General features: G+C 42.7%; 1 long non-coding RNA gene across 2 annotated transcripts in view; it reads left to right on the top strand.

Annotated features, from left to right (window-relative positions):
- The window catches only part of LOC110363364 (uncharacterized), a 53,983-nt gene extending 40,875 nt beyond the window's left edge, over positions 1-13,108 (top strand). For both annotated transcript variants that reach the window (XR_010471478.1, XR_010471477.1), the window contains exons 2-4: positions 11,575-11,659; positions 11,871-11,908; positions 12,924-13,108. This is a non-coding gene — a long non-coding RNA (uncharacterized LOC110363364). The remainder of the gene's footprint in view (positions 1-11,574; positions 11,660-11,870; positions 11,909-12,923) is intronic.
- The last annotated feature ends 2,854 nt before the right edge of the window (positions 13,109-15,962 follow it).

Below are 15,962 nucleotides of genomic sequence, written 5' to 3'. Positions count from 1 at the left end.
GCTTTCATCTCCGCTTGCAACAGCATCAGCCCACTCTCTTGGATCCTAGAAAAGGAAATTCATCTTTCCATCTGGTCCTCTTCATCTCCTTGTTGAATAGGTAGCATTTGCCTAAGATAGCTCACCCCATACTGAAGAACAACATGTTTCGTGCTGCACTGAGTGCCACAGAAGCCTTCTTTCTGTAAGCAAATTGTGGAAACTGGCTCTCCTACTGCAAACCTCCTCTACTAGCCTGTGTTTGGCTGCTGGTCTCTCTGGGGGAAGCCTGGGTAAATGAACAAGTGTGAAGAACAGTGTCACAGCCTTCTGCACTTCCTTTCTCCCCAGCGATAAAAATAACATCTCATTTGTAAATAAACTATCTCCTAGTCTATTTTTGTAGTGCTTTTGAGATGTGCTGGATTAACAAGTCCACATCCTGACTTCCTCCTCAACTGCAGCTCATGTCCAACCCAGGCAGTGGTTGTGTTTGCTATGTCAAATCACAGCATGCCATCGATGTCTTTCCATACTGCTCTGGAGGATCCACCCTTGCAGAGGAGAGCAGTTTCCATTCCAGCTGAGTTTCTGATTTCTCTCCTGGGATTACCAACATGACCTGCACACTGGCAGTTTATGGTCATTGTAATGAGGACACCAATCTGTAAGAGCTACCAGCTCAACCACAGGTAGTAACTAAAAGGTACAGAGCACTCAAGCAAGTGTCACTGTCACACTCACTCTCCTGCTCCATTCAGGGCCAAAACCTGCTTGCTGACTGACAGACTTTGCCAACACCATCACAATACTGGCTATTGCTAAAGAGTCTTATCTCCTTTCACAGCCCTACAACACAGCATGCTGACCTGAATGTGTCTTTCAAGCAGCTCTTGTGTTGACCCTGCATTTGAACTCCCACAGAAGTCAATAGCCCTGAAATGAACTGGCAAACAGAAATATGGGGGTGTGGGAGTTCTTAACATCTAGCCCATAAACTACTCAACTGGGCTGCTGTTCTCCAGATCTCCTTAATGTACTTGCTGAACGAGGTCGAGCTGTGAGGCAGCATGGAGAAAGGCTACTCACCCCAGAATCCTCCTCATCCCACTGCTCTGGACAGCTGCAGCAAAGCTCACCTGTGGTCAGGACACGGATTTCGGGTATGGTCCTAAAGCAGGACCAGCTGGATGAAATCCTATGGCCAGTGTTATGCATGAAATCAGGCACCTTCTGCCTTTAAATCTGTGAGTCCAGTAAAATAACCCAGCATTAGATAATATTCTGGCTGAGGAAATTTCTATGAGAGTGTTACCTATTTCCTACTTTACCTTAAAGTATTTTCCCTTATCCCTCCCTGCCCACACTTAAAGATTTATTTGGTTTCCTCTCTCTCCAGGCTCAATCCAATTAAACAACAACAAAAGATTGGTTTATTCATGTGAGTGTTCTGTGAACTTTACTCAGGAAAAATGCTGAATATACTAAAAGTAAAGAACAAATTTTTATGTGACTGGATTTTTTTTTTTCTGGGCTTTTTTTTCTTTCTTGCTCAGCAAAGCTCTTTTTCTCTTAAGCAAAGAAATAGCTGAAACCCCACACTGCAATGTACAAAGTCAAATTTCAATAAAATGACAAAAACATGAAATGCTATTTTATTGGTCACTGAATTCCTTTTCCACATTGGGAGCATTTCCATACTAGCGATTAATAAAGTCTTAATCCTCTGAATGTAAGAGGATTTTAAAATGGCAAAATTAAGCTCTTGGAATATAAGAACAGTTAGACTTAGGAGTGTCTGGGCAATGTTCATTTGATTCCATTTCCATATGTATTATGATACCATCTTTCATCTTGAACCTACATACATGCATACTAATTTTTCCCTGGGAACCTCTCCTACATTCACCGTCCAAAATAAATCGTGATCTCATGATCAGCTATTTCATACTTTTCATCATTTCTCTTCATTATTCAGAGTGCGCCTCATGCCTTATTTACAATCTGTGATTCAAACTGTGCTGTGGAGGAAATGGACGGCAATTTCCTGATTAGCTTTCCTGCCTAACCTCTTGGGGAAGCATCCAAGTGCTTCCCAAATCTTCGTGAATTTGTCTAGACAGCTTCTGTGTGAGGTCTGCAGGGCTGCTGGAGGCAGGGCTGTCAGACCAGGACCTGGGAAACTGGAACAGTGAGAACGAGCATTTGCACGTCAGTGTCGTGAAGGAGGAGAAATGAGACACGGGTTAGTCACGGTTCTGTGAACTTCAAGTTCACCCCAAATCCATCCCATTCTGGCTTGCTGGCAGCCGCTGCCCAGGCCAGGCTGCAAGTGCTGAGGCCAACCAAACAAAGTTTTCTCTGGCGTGGGATCACCAGAATGGGAGGCTTCTCACCAGGACTAAATGTTGGGTGAATATAAAGAGCAGGAGTCACTTGCTACTAATTTCTGACGTAAGGCTGAAAAGGGCAAGTGGGGATTTTCCCCTTGCAGGAGAGCGAGCACCTGGCCCCTTCAGCTCTTCTTCTGAAGTGTCCATCCCTTCCCTCTCCAAACCTGACTGCGTTTTTTCTGATGTGTTTCGTAGTTGTCCTGCTCAGGGGTGCTGGGAGGTGTGAGTGTGGGTACGCCAATGTGCTCAAAAAAGCGGGGATTAGCAGGAAGGTTTCTCAACGTTTACACTGCTCACACCGCTCATAATTGTGTCATGTGCTTTGACATCTCCAGAGGGTATAACTCTGGGTTTGCTGTTCTCCAATAAGACTCTTTCTCAATTAAAAAGCAATTGCATTTTCTTAAGAGGAAAGAAAAGTAGCTCTAAGAACTAATTTTAGCAGAGCCACAGGTGGATTACAGATATAAATAAGATGGAATTGAATGTTTGGTATGGGAGGATACTTTTGATGTGAATTTATGGACTTGTGGTTTTGTTTGTGTACTGGGCAAGCTCTGTGTATGTGTACATATGTATATGTTTTAGGTGTGGTTCAGGTAGTAAACTCTTTAAGAGATAACAGAATGTGGTTATTCCTGCTTTTGTAATTTTCTGGCCTTACTGCTCTATTCGGGACATGGAGCTTGCAAATATGTTAAACATGGAACCTTAGCCGGTAAGCTGCCAAACAACTGTATTTCAGCAAAACGTAGTGTCATGCCTGGATGACTGTGTCCCAGAGCTAAGCTCCACACCATTGAAATAGCATAGCAGAAAATAGCATATTGAACCACGCAAAGGTATGGATCAATGAAGCCATTAACAAAGTGACCTTATGGATAGGGAAGACAATGCAGGGGCCCGGTGAAATGAAGCCCAAGAGTCTTCTTTAGGAGCAGGCTATACCATAATGACTGGTAATGCGGAGAGTGGCAAGATGTTAAAAAGGCCCTTTACGGCAACTCCCCTAAAATTGAATTTCCAGGAACAAAAGAACTTTTTGCTCTCTCTTGTGCCAAGGCTGTTTTGATCTGACACATTGGCAATGTCAGGAGGCTGATTTGGGGAAGGCATCCCCGTTGTTGCCACCATTGGCACGGGTCTCTAAAGAGGACCTGCAGCTGTATATGAGGCGTTCTCGTCAAGCCATAAACTGCCCCCCACAGCATCACTTGGCACTCTACTGTCACGCATAATAAATTGAATGAGCACACGAAGATTTACTGACTTGAGCATCTCTGTCCCTATTATGAATTCGCTGAGTGGAGTGAGGTAGGAACCAAGTGTCTGTGAGGCAAAGTAAATAAGATAAAATAAAAAAATAATTTTATCTAGATTTCTACAAGCCTTTGGGAAGACAAGAGGATCACAACAGGTATTTGTTTTCCTATAGATTTCCAATCATGCTTTTGTTGCCTTGTATTACCTACACATGCACAGTGCCTGTTTATTTCTTTCCCATTCCGTAAAAAAGGGAAAATAAATTGGGGGGAGTCCAATTACTGAAACTTAATTAAAACAATTTTAAAATGACTTAAGCAATTATCTAATGAGTGATCTTTTTGGTAACAGCTGTACACAGGCATTTTATTAGTTAGTGAAGCCAACCCTGTTTTTTAATGTAAACAGACTAATTAATCAGTGGTTAAGTCTTGTAATGACCAGCTCTGGCATTTAATTATTGCTGCTGTCGTGAAGCATAATAGCTTATTTCCCAGGGTTATTATGCAAATTGCCAACAGTGGCCACTCTGTGGGAAGTTTAAAGCACTTTCCATGATTATCTCTCATTTTCACATTCTACTGACTTTTAGGAGCACACACTTTTCCTGGTGTGAAAACTTTCATGCAGCTTTTCAGCTCAGTACCAAATTTTTGGGAAGGCTGGAGTACAACATGCCAATTCTCCCAGGTTTTCATTGCTAGAGTGGAAAGGAGGAGGAAAAACTGTATATTTCCCACATTAGAACCCACTCTATGCATGACTTTTTGAATAGGGCTGTGGAAAAGATGGACTGAGATCTGCAACAGACAGATGCTGGAGATATTTAAGCATTTGACACAGTTTGGTAGTGAGATCCTGTGCATCCAGCAAAGATAGACAGACCCCAGCAGCGGAGACCTGAGAACAGAAGTGCAGGCAGACAAGAAAAAAAGCTCGGTGTGGGACTGACAGGAGAAGGCAAGAAATCTGGAGTCCTCAGAGCTCACAAACAGTGGACTGAGAGCTGCTTGTGGTTAAAAGAAAGAGAGGAAATAACTGCAGAGATGACCTAGTCTTCACCTTAAGCTTGGCCTTTGAAATGCTTTGGGACAACGACTGAGATAAGAGTAGTACATTGAATAATAGCACTTAAAAGGAGGCACAGGCATTAAGTAAGACATAAAAATCTCTGAGGTTAACATGCATATCTGGAGCATGTGCCTGTGGACATGGCAAGCACACATGGGCAGGTGGGTGGATACATGTATGTGTACAGCCAGCCTGTAAATCACCTCCCTGCCCCTCAGTACTGAATACTAAATCACTGTGAACTGTACATGTACAGGGAGTCCCAGGGCCACTCCTTCTGCTCCCCCGCTGTTACCCAGCCCTGTGCACCTTAGAGAGTTAAAGATTTTTTAACAGATTTAATAAACCTGAACTGTCCAGCAACGGCTGCCAAATTTGATTGCCTCACTGGAGCAGACAATAAACAGGTTCGTGTAAACACAGTGGGAAGGAGAGCAGAGAGAGCAGAGGAGCCTTTAGAGAAATGGCCAGTGTGAAGCAATTGCAGGCAGCAGTGAGTAGGGCAGTGAAAGCTAATAAAACCTTGATGTACAAACCACGCTAACTAAAGAACAGGTCTTGTCTTTGTATGTTCCATCTCCTTGGCCTTCATGCAACAGCTGGTGGGAATATCTTCATTGTTTTTGTAGATAAACAGATCCCCAGTAAGCTATACCTAAGCATCTCTGTCAGCCCACTGAAGTGCAACAAGCCTTCAAAATCCCTAAAACGAAGCCATGAACTTCTACAAGTTTTCAAACCGCCAGCTCTCCCCAGCCTTGTGGTAGAGAAAAGGCTCAGGGCTGGCTTTGGAGGTCAGAGTCAGCACAAGGGGAAGGGATGGAGGGTGGGAGGATGGAGGAAGGGAAAGGTGGAATTCTTCTAGAGCCTGTTTCTGGACTATTAGACAACCCATGTTAACCTCATGAATGTAAAGGGAGAACAAATAGGTGTTTCTATAATGGACCTAGACTAGACACAAACCTGAATTTCTGCCTGCCCCAACCAACCCCCGCCCAGTTCCTAGGATAAAGGGACCCAGACCCACCTCCCCAACTCACAGCTGCCCCCACGTCTGCAGTGCTCTGTGAGGTTAGCTCACAGATGGTGAAAAACAAGACTGTTTTCTTAGAAGCCTCATTACAGAGGTTAGTCCTGGTCATGACTAGGATTGAACCCGTTTTGAGAAATCTAGCACTGTTCCACCACTGCAGAAGGCAGAGCAGGCGGTTTTGAAGCACTTTAAACCCTGAGCATTATTCTTGGCAAAGAAGCATTTTTTTAGTGGCTCAGCATCCAGAGCTGGGGTTAACCCAGCTTCTGCTTAATTCAGACATCCAGAAGGAAGTTGAAGGGCAGCTTTGCTGGCTGGAAGCACACTGTGGAGTCCGTTCTTTTTGTCCTGGCTGCTCAGACCACAATAAAGCAACATATGGCCTGACAGCACAGGCATTTACTAGCCAGCGCTGCAAGCATGCAGGGGTTGTAAACAGGCTGCACACTGCCAGTAAGTGCTCTCCTTGCCTGGGAAGAATTCACTGGGGTCTACATCTGCCTTCATGGTCTCACCAGAGACAACAGGAGGGACCTTGCTGGTGTCAGCAGCTTTCTGCAGGTGTAAAAGCAACCTCCTTCTGCAAGTGCAGAAACAGGGTCCCACAACGATGAGTCAGACACCTGCATGTTGCATCAGCCGAACACCAGGAAGCAGCTGAGATGTGTGGCCTGTGTGCCACCATCCCTGAGGAGCAGAGAAATCAGCCAGCCTGCTTGCCTGTGAAGCAGGACAGCAGGAGGTGTGCTTGACTGGTGAGCTGGGCACTGCCCTCTGTGTGTACTTCTCAGTTATCTCAAAGGTTTGATGACTCAGAAGTCTGTTTTCATGGGTAGGGAAAAAGGAAATTGTTGCATTATTTCTTGTTTGTGTACCACGGCATGTCTCCAGGAGCGTAGATGCTCTTATAGCTCTTGATACAGACAGAGCAGAGATTAGTCTGGTCCAAAGCATCACATTTGTACTGAGCATCAGGGAGTACCACTCCACCCAGGTGCTGGCAGTACCGAGCGGACTTGTAACTGATGTTCACACCTCCCATCACAAAGCGCACGGAAGTAGGGCAGCTGTATATTTCCTCCAATTTAGTGTTGAACTGAGGGCACAGAACAAGCATAATTTCCACACCAGGCTGGAGATATAACAGGAAATTCAGCTAAGAGGTGAAAAACGAAGTGGCCCCCGACACTGGCAGCTACTCCCTCCTGCCTGTCACAGTCTTCACTGCTGCTCCCTGACATCTCTGTGTAATATAAACAGTGCTCGTTTCACAAGCTCACTGCAGGCCAAATGGCTGTTAATCGCACTTGACTGTGCTTCTGTCATCGTCCGCAGGCATTCGGCTCCTGCGCAGGGTGTTTCTGTGCTGCAGCTGGAATACAGCATTGAAGTACGTGTTACAATACCCAAACTGCTTGTAATCCAGGCTGGGCTGCAAAATCTAAGGCTGCAGAAACACAGGCTTCACCACAGGCTGTCAAAGCTTGCTGGTTGTCTGAGTACTGCCCTGTGCTTTCACGTCTGACTATGACGAGCTTGGTTGTGTCTGCACATATCATGTTCACACCTCTTGGCAGTCAGGTGGATGTGGCTGAGACTGCAAGCATCTGGAGGGGAACCATCTTTTTGATTCATGGTGATGCAGTAGCTGGTGGGCTGAAGTCCTGATTACTAGCAGGGCCCTTGGAGTTTGGCCAGGAGAGAGCACTTCCACCCCTGCCATGGCCTGGCCTTGCTGCCCGGGGTCCGACCAAGCAGGTCCTCTCTGCTGGATGAGCCCTGCAGATGCAGGTGTGTGCAGCTGCACACACTGGAAGGGCAGGCAAGATGAGTAACAAGCACAGGTTGCCAAAGCTTGGTAGTAAAAGTCTTGTTCTTTGCTTTTGCTGTGCCTTCCCTTTGTGGTCTGGTGTCACGAGCATGACTTGCTGGCTTTGTGGTCCTGGAGGGGCCCTCTTCTTTCCAGGGTGGACCACTCGCAGATGTGGCTCATCATCACCAGGGATGTCTTTCCACGGTCCTAAAAGCATGTAAATGTGTTTCATTAGCAAAAGAGGCCCTGCTTTGAAAGACAGTTTTTTCTTTAACAGAAGTTCCTCTTTGTGGCTATCCTATCTTAATACTGCAATCTTGTTTTTGTAATATTTAACTTCAACCCAAGTGAGTTGCCCCTGCTCTTGTTTTGTCTCCCAGTATGATGTACATCCTCCCATGGATATCAGCCTGTATTAAGGGAAAGCAGTCTCTTTTTACTTCCCAGTATCTTGAGTATTTGCTGTTTCAATTACATTAACCCCTGGAAGGACCTCACTGTGCTACCTACTGTATAAGCAAATGGCTAGGGAATTCGTTCATTTTCAAAACAAAATGCATCTTTAGACCTAGACCTGGATGACTGATGAGCAAAATCATGTTGTGACTATACTTGATTAGATGTTAGCATTTAAAATAAATGAATCTGCTTTAGTGATGCTTACACAGTTTTTCTGCCTACTCCTCAGTAGCCGGGACATGGTGGAGCTTGATTAAAAGAACATGGATTTCAAAATCATGTTCCTACACATGTTCACTCAAACTGCATTTAAAATGTTTAACTATGCCTGCCTGCTTTGCCTTCCTGCTAAACAATCGTAGAGCTGAACTGGCACATTACCCTTTAGCAAGCCAATTAGGCAGAACAGCTCACAAATTCTAAGTAAAACATTGGACAAGATAGCTGTCCATCACATTTGAAAAAATAGATTTGAGGAGTTAATGGTCTGTTCCAAGATATGTTATGAGCAAAAAATTGGTCTAAATGTATAGGATAAATTATTCACTGTGAACAAATCTCCCAATTTTACTTTTTCAAAACACAAGATAGTTAAATACATGCCATTGTGCCCACTTTTCTAGATTTATGGATCTTAAGGCCAAGGGGGTAATTAAGATAATTTAGGTTGACCTCTAGCTTAATACAGGCTAAAAACTCTCTTCTGATTATTTCTGCATGGAGACCATAATTTCCGCTTGAGCAACAGCACATCTTTTAAAATGACAACTAATTATGAGTTGAAAACATCATGTGTTACAGAATCCGGTACATCCCTTTAAGCTATTTGGATAATTAGCCTTGATGCTAACATTTTTGTCTTGTTTCTAATCTGAATTTGTCCTGCTTCAGCTTTCAGCCATGGGATTTTATTGTGCCTTTACAACACCAGATTACAGATCCATCTGCCGTCAGAAATCTCTTTCATAATGGTGTCTGTAAGTCAGGATCAAGTTGCCTTTTATCTTCTCTTGTATAAGCTAGAAACATTGAGCTTTATTAGTCTTTTACTGTACAACCAGGTTGTCCCATCTTGGATTACTCTTGCAGCTTCCATCTGAACCTTTTCTGGTTTTTGCTTTTATGATGCAGACATAAAATTTCCTTAGAACTGCAAAAACCCAGAGTTGGCAATTCCCTGCCTGGGGACTGCATCCAGCCTCACATAGCTCCGAATTAGGCATTAACTCAGTAAGAAGTGTGCATTGGGCACAGACCTGAAACTTGTCGCTTGCTGGAGCGCAGTGATGGTGGCTTAAGAATCTCTATTATATTCGAAGAAGCTAAACTCAAAAAACTGTAGTTCAAAGCCCAGTCTCATGAAGTTGAAAACCTTTAAAAGCCAAATCATCCTGGAGGAAGAATTTAAAATGCAAGACATCACAGTAGTACACGCACTTTTGTTTCCCTGCACCTCAAAAATGGTAAAGGAGAAGTAGGAAGGTTCAGAGCAGGACAAGAAGAGTGATCACAGATACAGTGAAAATAATTTCATTCAAGGAGTCATTAAATAGACTAGGCTTTGTCAGCTTGGAAAGGAGTTGATTGAGGATGGAAGGTGACAGAATACAACTGAAAATGATGCAGAAAAAGTGAATGGCAATGACTGAATGCAATGATGAGGAGGCATCGAATGCAAAGACAAGGTGAACAAAAGGAGATGCTTCTCTACCCAGCCTCTAATCTAACAAGGATGTTTCCTGCCATGTGGGCTGTGTGGCTGCTAAAAGTCCATATGGATTTCAAAAGAGACCAAGCAAAGGAAGATCCAGCAAGCCCTGTCGAATGCAAAGGCCCCTGCCGCCAGCTCAGACCGCTCTGGGGGACACACAAGGGCTGGGGGGGAACGGAGGGAAGGTTTGGGGAGGTACTGCCTGTGTTTCTGCTGCTCGGTTGTTTGTACTCCAGGCAAGCTGGTCGCTGCTGGAGAGTCACTGGATGGGCCTTTGATCGCACCCCGTCCAGCTGTTCTCGTGGTCTTAAAATGGGAAATGTAATTGAGAATACTATACAATCACATATTGCGTGCCCCAAAGCCACACAGCTGCCCAAGTAAGAGGAAAAACTGTGCACTGGTAGAAAGAACCAGGCTGGCCTGGAATACACAAGTGTAGCTGAATACAAATGCACACACACAGAGAGGAAAAAGAGATAGTAATGAATATAAATTAGAAGGGTGGAAAAGCAGAAAATGCCTTAGTGAAGTGACAGGACACAACGAAAAAACCTGAGGCAAGAGAGAGAATGGCAGTAAACCAAAGTTTTTAGTATGTGTCTTAATACAAAATATACTAACAATGATACTAGCCTGTAAAAACGTGTCTTTAATGTAGAAATGGCAAATAGTTTCAATATATCTTGTTGTTCCAAATGTGTTTTTGAAAAGTCTGCATGAAGAATTCACCGAGGGTGAAGATGAAATCTGTTCCCTTCCAACAGTAACTTGGCCATATGTGAAGCAAGAGCTAATAAGCTGGCTGTTTTTAACCAGTAGGTCTGGCTGCAAGAGTTTTAAAGAGCTGGATGAGGAGATGTGTGGGCTATTAAATTGGAAATGCTAGAAAGACTTGCTTGCCTGGAGAAACAGAAGATACAGATATTGATAATTACAGGCATATCAGCCTGACAGTGAGCCCAAGCAAAATAATGCAATTTCATTAACAACAAGGCAAAAAAAATAACTAAACCGTAACCAACTTAGGCTTAAGGGAAACAAATTGTTCAAAACCAGCATGGTACCGTGTTTAATTGTTTGGTGGCAGAGGTGTTGTGGGTAATGTACTCATATTTCTTCAGGCTATTTTTATGGTAGTGAGGATTTTGTATTGAGAACTATTCGAAATAACATGTCATATTAAACTGGATTAAAATATGTTAGCAGACTGGGCCCAGAACCTGCTGTTAAGTATAGATAGAACTATCTCCAGTAAGCAACTGTTTGCTTTCTTGACCTGTGCTGTTTAACCCTTGGCTGTACGAAAGACCTAAAAGCAAATCTACAAATATTACTGAAGTCTGGGGAGTGAGGACAATGAAGAAAACAGGCCACGGAGCCGAATTCCTTCGTAAAATGTCAGCTTGCAAATACTGTGTGCTTCAGTAGGGCTGAAAGTGAAGTGATGCTTGTAGGGAGAGGACAAGTAGGCTGCACTTACAGAAAGGGGGGTGCTGCCTCTGATATCGGCAACCCCATAAAGGACTTGACCCAAGCCTGCATAGCTACACTAAGAGCAGAAATCTGGTCCTAGAGGGCTCCGCACCCTATGGGCTTAACAGGATCCAACGATTTGAAGCCAAAGCTACAAAGCTCCATTTTGAGATAAGATTCACTCTTTTTTAACACCAGGAGTTCCTAGCCATCTAACTGCTTCCCAAGGTTTCAAGCAGTGAATTCTGTATTCAAGAGAGCTTATAAAGGTCTTTTATGCAGGAGGTCAAACTGGAACAGCAATTTTCACCTTTTTCAGTAAATGGACTTGTAAATATTTCCATATGCCTACTGCTCTTTTTGTGCTCTTTTACAGACCTTCTAGAAGTGGCCCATGGACAACTCAGGAGACTAAACTGTCCCTCTGATCCCTTCTGCATATCTAACCAATACACTTACAAGTAAGTCTCTGAAACGGGCACAGTATTACTGTAATAGTTTCACTTACTTTATACAGATGATTTCTCTACATCCTTGATATTTCCTTGCATCCCCAACATAATTGTACTATTGCATGGGATGTTCAGCTCCATGTTCAGGCCGATCACCCTCGTCCTTTTCAGTATCCTGGGGTCCATCTTTTAACAGTTGCTAAATTCTTTGTTCCACCAGGCAAGCTCTGGCTCCTGCATTACGAACTGCCCTGACTGGTATGTATAAATGAATTGTTTCCCCACTACTTCATACTCCCTTATTTTTAGACTCAGATAAAAACATTGTCATTCACAATTTTTATAATTTCTTTCAGATACAAGTATTAATTGTGGAGAGCTTGCAGACTGATAGTGAGCAGTGATCTCTGTTGTCCAGCCTAATTCCTGACCACTGAGGAATACTCTTTGACTTCAGGAGGAGCTGGATTAAGATTTGACCAAGCAAATTATGTTCAGTTTAGGATTACAATTTTGTAATCAGTTAGCTTTTCCTGCTCGGACTGCTAAATAACATTTCTGTCTCTCTTATTTCTATAACAACAATAAGGGACAAAGCCAGGATTCAATTAGGTCAAAGAATGAAAGGCAGAAGAAATGGTTTTCAGTGGTGCAGGATTGTTTCTTCCTGCAGAAGCACACAAAGTGCTTGTTCGTTGTGTGTGCGTTTGCCAAACTGAAGTTGCAGACAATATTGATTTGGGCTCCCAGCTCTTCGGAAGCAGGCACTGGGTGGAGGCCAAGAAGGCTGAAGTCTAAATGCAAAGTTTGTTGGCCTCAATGGGCCATTCTTCAAGAGAGGGATCCCTTCTTTTCAGCATTTGCACCTGTGCGTGTTGTGTGCATGCACGTACGGAGCTCACAGGAGGCAGTGCTGTCCGGAGATCAGAGCAGGGAACCCAGGGGAAGGACACGCCACGCTAGTCCATGGTTTACAGCTCTGTTGCTGGGGTTGCAGGCAGTCTGTGGGAACAGCTGTTGCCTAAATTTGAGGGCTGTGAAATGGGGATGACACAACATATGACAAGTTGAAGGTGGTTGGAGGGCTCTGGCTGAAAGCTGAAAAGTAAACAGGTGCTAAGTTTCTTTATGAAATTTCACGAATCCTTTTCCTGACTTTTGATGGGTATTAGCTTTTCATATCACTTCATGACAGTGTAAACCAGGAACCAAGACTTCTTTCTGCAATCTTGAGATGACTTAATCCAAATTGATTTGATTTTTATTTTTTCAGGTAAGCCCTACAAGATTCTGCAATAATTGCTTGGCTGTGGCTTGATACAGGTAAGAAGAAATACAGCTTCAGCAGCCCTTCTGGGCAGAGTGCTTGGACTAGGTGTGGAAGGTGACGTCTCTATAATTACACAGCTTTCTTCCATTTGAAATTATTCTGCCATGTTTTCTTCCTGCTGAGGAGAGTTTGACTGTTGTCTGGCATTTTTCTATCACAAAGCTGGTTGGAAAATGTGAATTTGAATTTTCTTTCCCTCTTTTATAAAAAATACAATTTGCATAATAACATTTACAAAGCTTATGACTCTGCTTGATTTTTATGATCTGTAAATGTGGAAAACGTGTACCACAGAAGGGCAAAACCACTCCCAGAAATCAAAATAATGTGAATAGCCCCGCACAGCCAGCCTGCAAGAAAAATGTGGTGACTGAAAAATTCTTTGCTCCCTGCAGGACTCTGGGTTCTTGGTTAATCTCACATGAGCATCAGTTAAAGCTCCATGTGGACAGCAGGATTTTGCTCACATCGGCATTGTCTGACCTCTCCATTTCAGCTGAATATCTGTGTCACCTACTGATCACTCTCTCTGTAAAATAATCCTCCTTAAATTATTTAGATACATATTCCGCCTTCCCCTCAGCTGGTGTTCTAATTCTGGTGAGTGAAATGACCTCAATTAGAAATTCTTGCTTAAGCATACAACATCACTGAGAGAGTTGCAGTTTGTCTTGTGCCTTCTTGCTTTTCAAGCCCTATTTTGTATGTTTTTACTTGTCTGCAACTCATTAGCCCCTGTCATTACCTTCCCTTAAAACAAAACTTCCTAGAAGATTATTATTCAGCTTGCAAAATGCAATTAAAAAGTGCCGTAATTAAGGTTACAGTTTTTCTTTTTATACCCTTCGGAGAAAACTTTGTTCTCTAATTACATAATCATACAAAACTGGGCCCCATATACACATATGTGCATGTTTTATATTAGCATATTTTTTTGTTGTTTCATTAGAAATACTTCCAATTTATGGCAGCAAAAGTGAGATTGATAATGTGGCTATCCATTTGTAACTCAGAGCCTTTTATTGTTACTCAGGCTACTATACTAATTAAGAAGTACAGTATTGTATGTCTCTTAATTACTCTGTTTTAGTATAATTTCCAAATATGTTTTGCATGTTATTCTTATGTCAAAATCTGTAATAATGTGGCTCCAGAAGTAGTTGCTTTTTGGCAGAGAGAGGACTTCAGCTTTACCAATTCTTGCAAAGAAAATAGAATTTCCCACCAGCATCCACTTGCATACTTTTTCTTTTTTCTTAGAAACAATCTGGCAGTTACTCTGAAATTTAATTCTGTGGCCCACCAAAAATTTTATCATGCTTTTATCTTTTAATTCATCTGTAGTAAACTGCTGGTGCATCCTCATTCATTCTGGATTACCCTCGAGAAAATCAGGACTGATACTATTGAACTCTGACCTTAATGTGAACTGCGGCTCTTTCTGTCAGGACAGGCTTTTCAAGGTCAGCCCTGGCTCTCACATCCATGGGATTTGAAGTTTATTGAGAATCCAGTTCAATTTTTACCTCATCTTTCCAAAAGCAAGTTATTTTGTGGAGAAAACCCACAGCTGTCTGACATGATTTGCCTTTCAAAAAACTCTCCTGACTCATGATTAATAAATAATTCTCTCAGAATGTACAGTTTATGGTCCAACTGTTTGATCCCTAATCTCCAATATCAGCTGTGGGTTAACTCATACTTGCCTGGCATTTTGTATCTGTATCCTACACGAGACGCTCTTTTGCGTTCTTTCATTAATCTCAGTAATGTCCAGTTCATGCCCATTAGTACACACACGTATCCTCCACAGGTTTATTGTTAGTTTATTTTCTTAACAAATTGAGAGGCAAGGAAAACATTTAGTTCCTCTGTCACTTTTTTTTTCCAAGAGCTCTACTTATCGACCCACTATTTTTCCATAGCTTTCATTCCTCCACTATATTGATGACATTTCAATTTTTAAAATATTTGTATGCTTTCTTCTTGGTTGCTTTTCCTCCTTTTAGCTTTTCATGTCCTATATATGTTACTTAAGTTTCTTCCCATAAGCTCCTAAGATGGCTGTACAGTGTTGGTTGTTGTTTGGTGGTGTGTTGGGGTTTTTTTGGGTTTTGGTTGGTTGGTTGTTTTTTTTCCCTGTACCCACAGTTATGCCATTGTTTCTTTCCTGGCATACTGTAAGTACGGTCGAATTCCACTCTGATAGTATTTTAATATTCATTGGACTTGGCAGACAAAAACCGAACAAACCACATCTGGCATCAGTTTACTATGTGAATAGATTGCAAAATTAATCTTATATTTACTTCAAATATTTGCTGATGTCAAAAGACACCTTTCTTCTTCCACCTCCTTCTTTCCCTTCCTTTCCCCCATACATTTTTTCTACCATACGTTGCCGCATGCCGCACCCCAGACAGTGTCACTGGGCAGGATCAATGACATCTAACTCCAGCCACCCTCCTGCTAACACCAAAACCACCTCCAGTGTTGAAGGTTGCTGGAGGAGCACGGAGAGCTGCTGCCTTCCTCTCAAGTCACTGGTCAGAAGGAGGAAAAAGAGAGGATCAGACAAAGGGCTGTTTGGCTCTGCAACAGGCAAGAAACACATTTTCTGCTTCTGGAAGATGTTTATGCTACAGCTTTTTTTTTTTTTTGCATCATCTGGCATCTCAGTGAAAATCTTACAAATGTATAATTTAATGGGAAAAGGGGGTTGATTAAGAGAAGTTGTGGTAAAATCCATAACAATGGAAAGAAGTATGTGAGGAAAAAGGAGAAGAGCTCCTTTTCAAACTCAGTCAAATGAACATGACTTTGCTCTATTTTGTAAAACAATGTATCTGTTTTTCCATCACTTCTAGCAAGCATGCAGGAAGAGTGGTGACGGGAGAAGAGATTTATTGTGGAAAAGTATAGTCTGTGGCCAAAGTAAGGGCAGGCTTTCTCACTGACAACAGCCTTGGGAAGGCGACTGAG

The sequence above is a fragment of the Columba livia genome, chromosome 3 (assembly GCF_036013475.1).
Source record: "Columba livia isolate bColLiv1 breed racing homer chromosome 3, bColLiv1.pat.W.v2, whole genome shotgun sequence".
Classification (NCBI taxonomy): domain Eukaryota; kingdom Metazoa; phylum Chordata; class Aves; order Columbiformes; family Columbidae; genus Columba; species Columba livia.
Note: the sequence above shows the minus strand (reverse complement) of the source record. Positions and strands in the feature narration are given on the sequence as shown.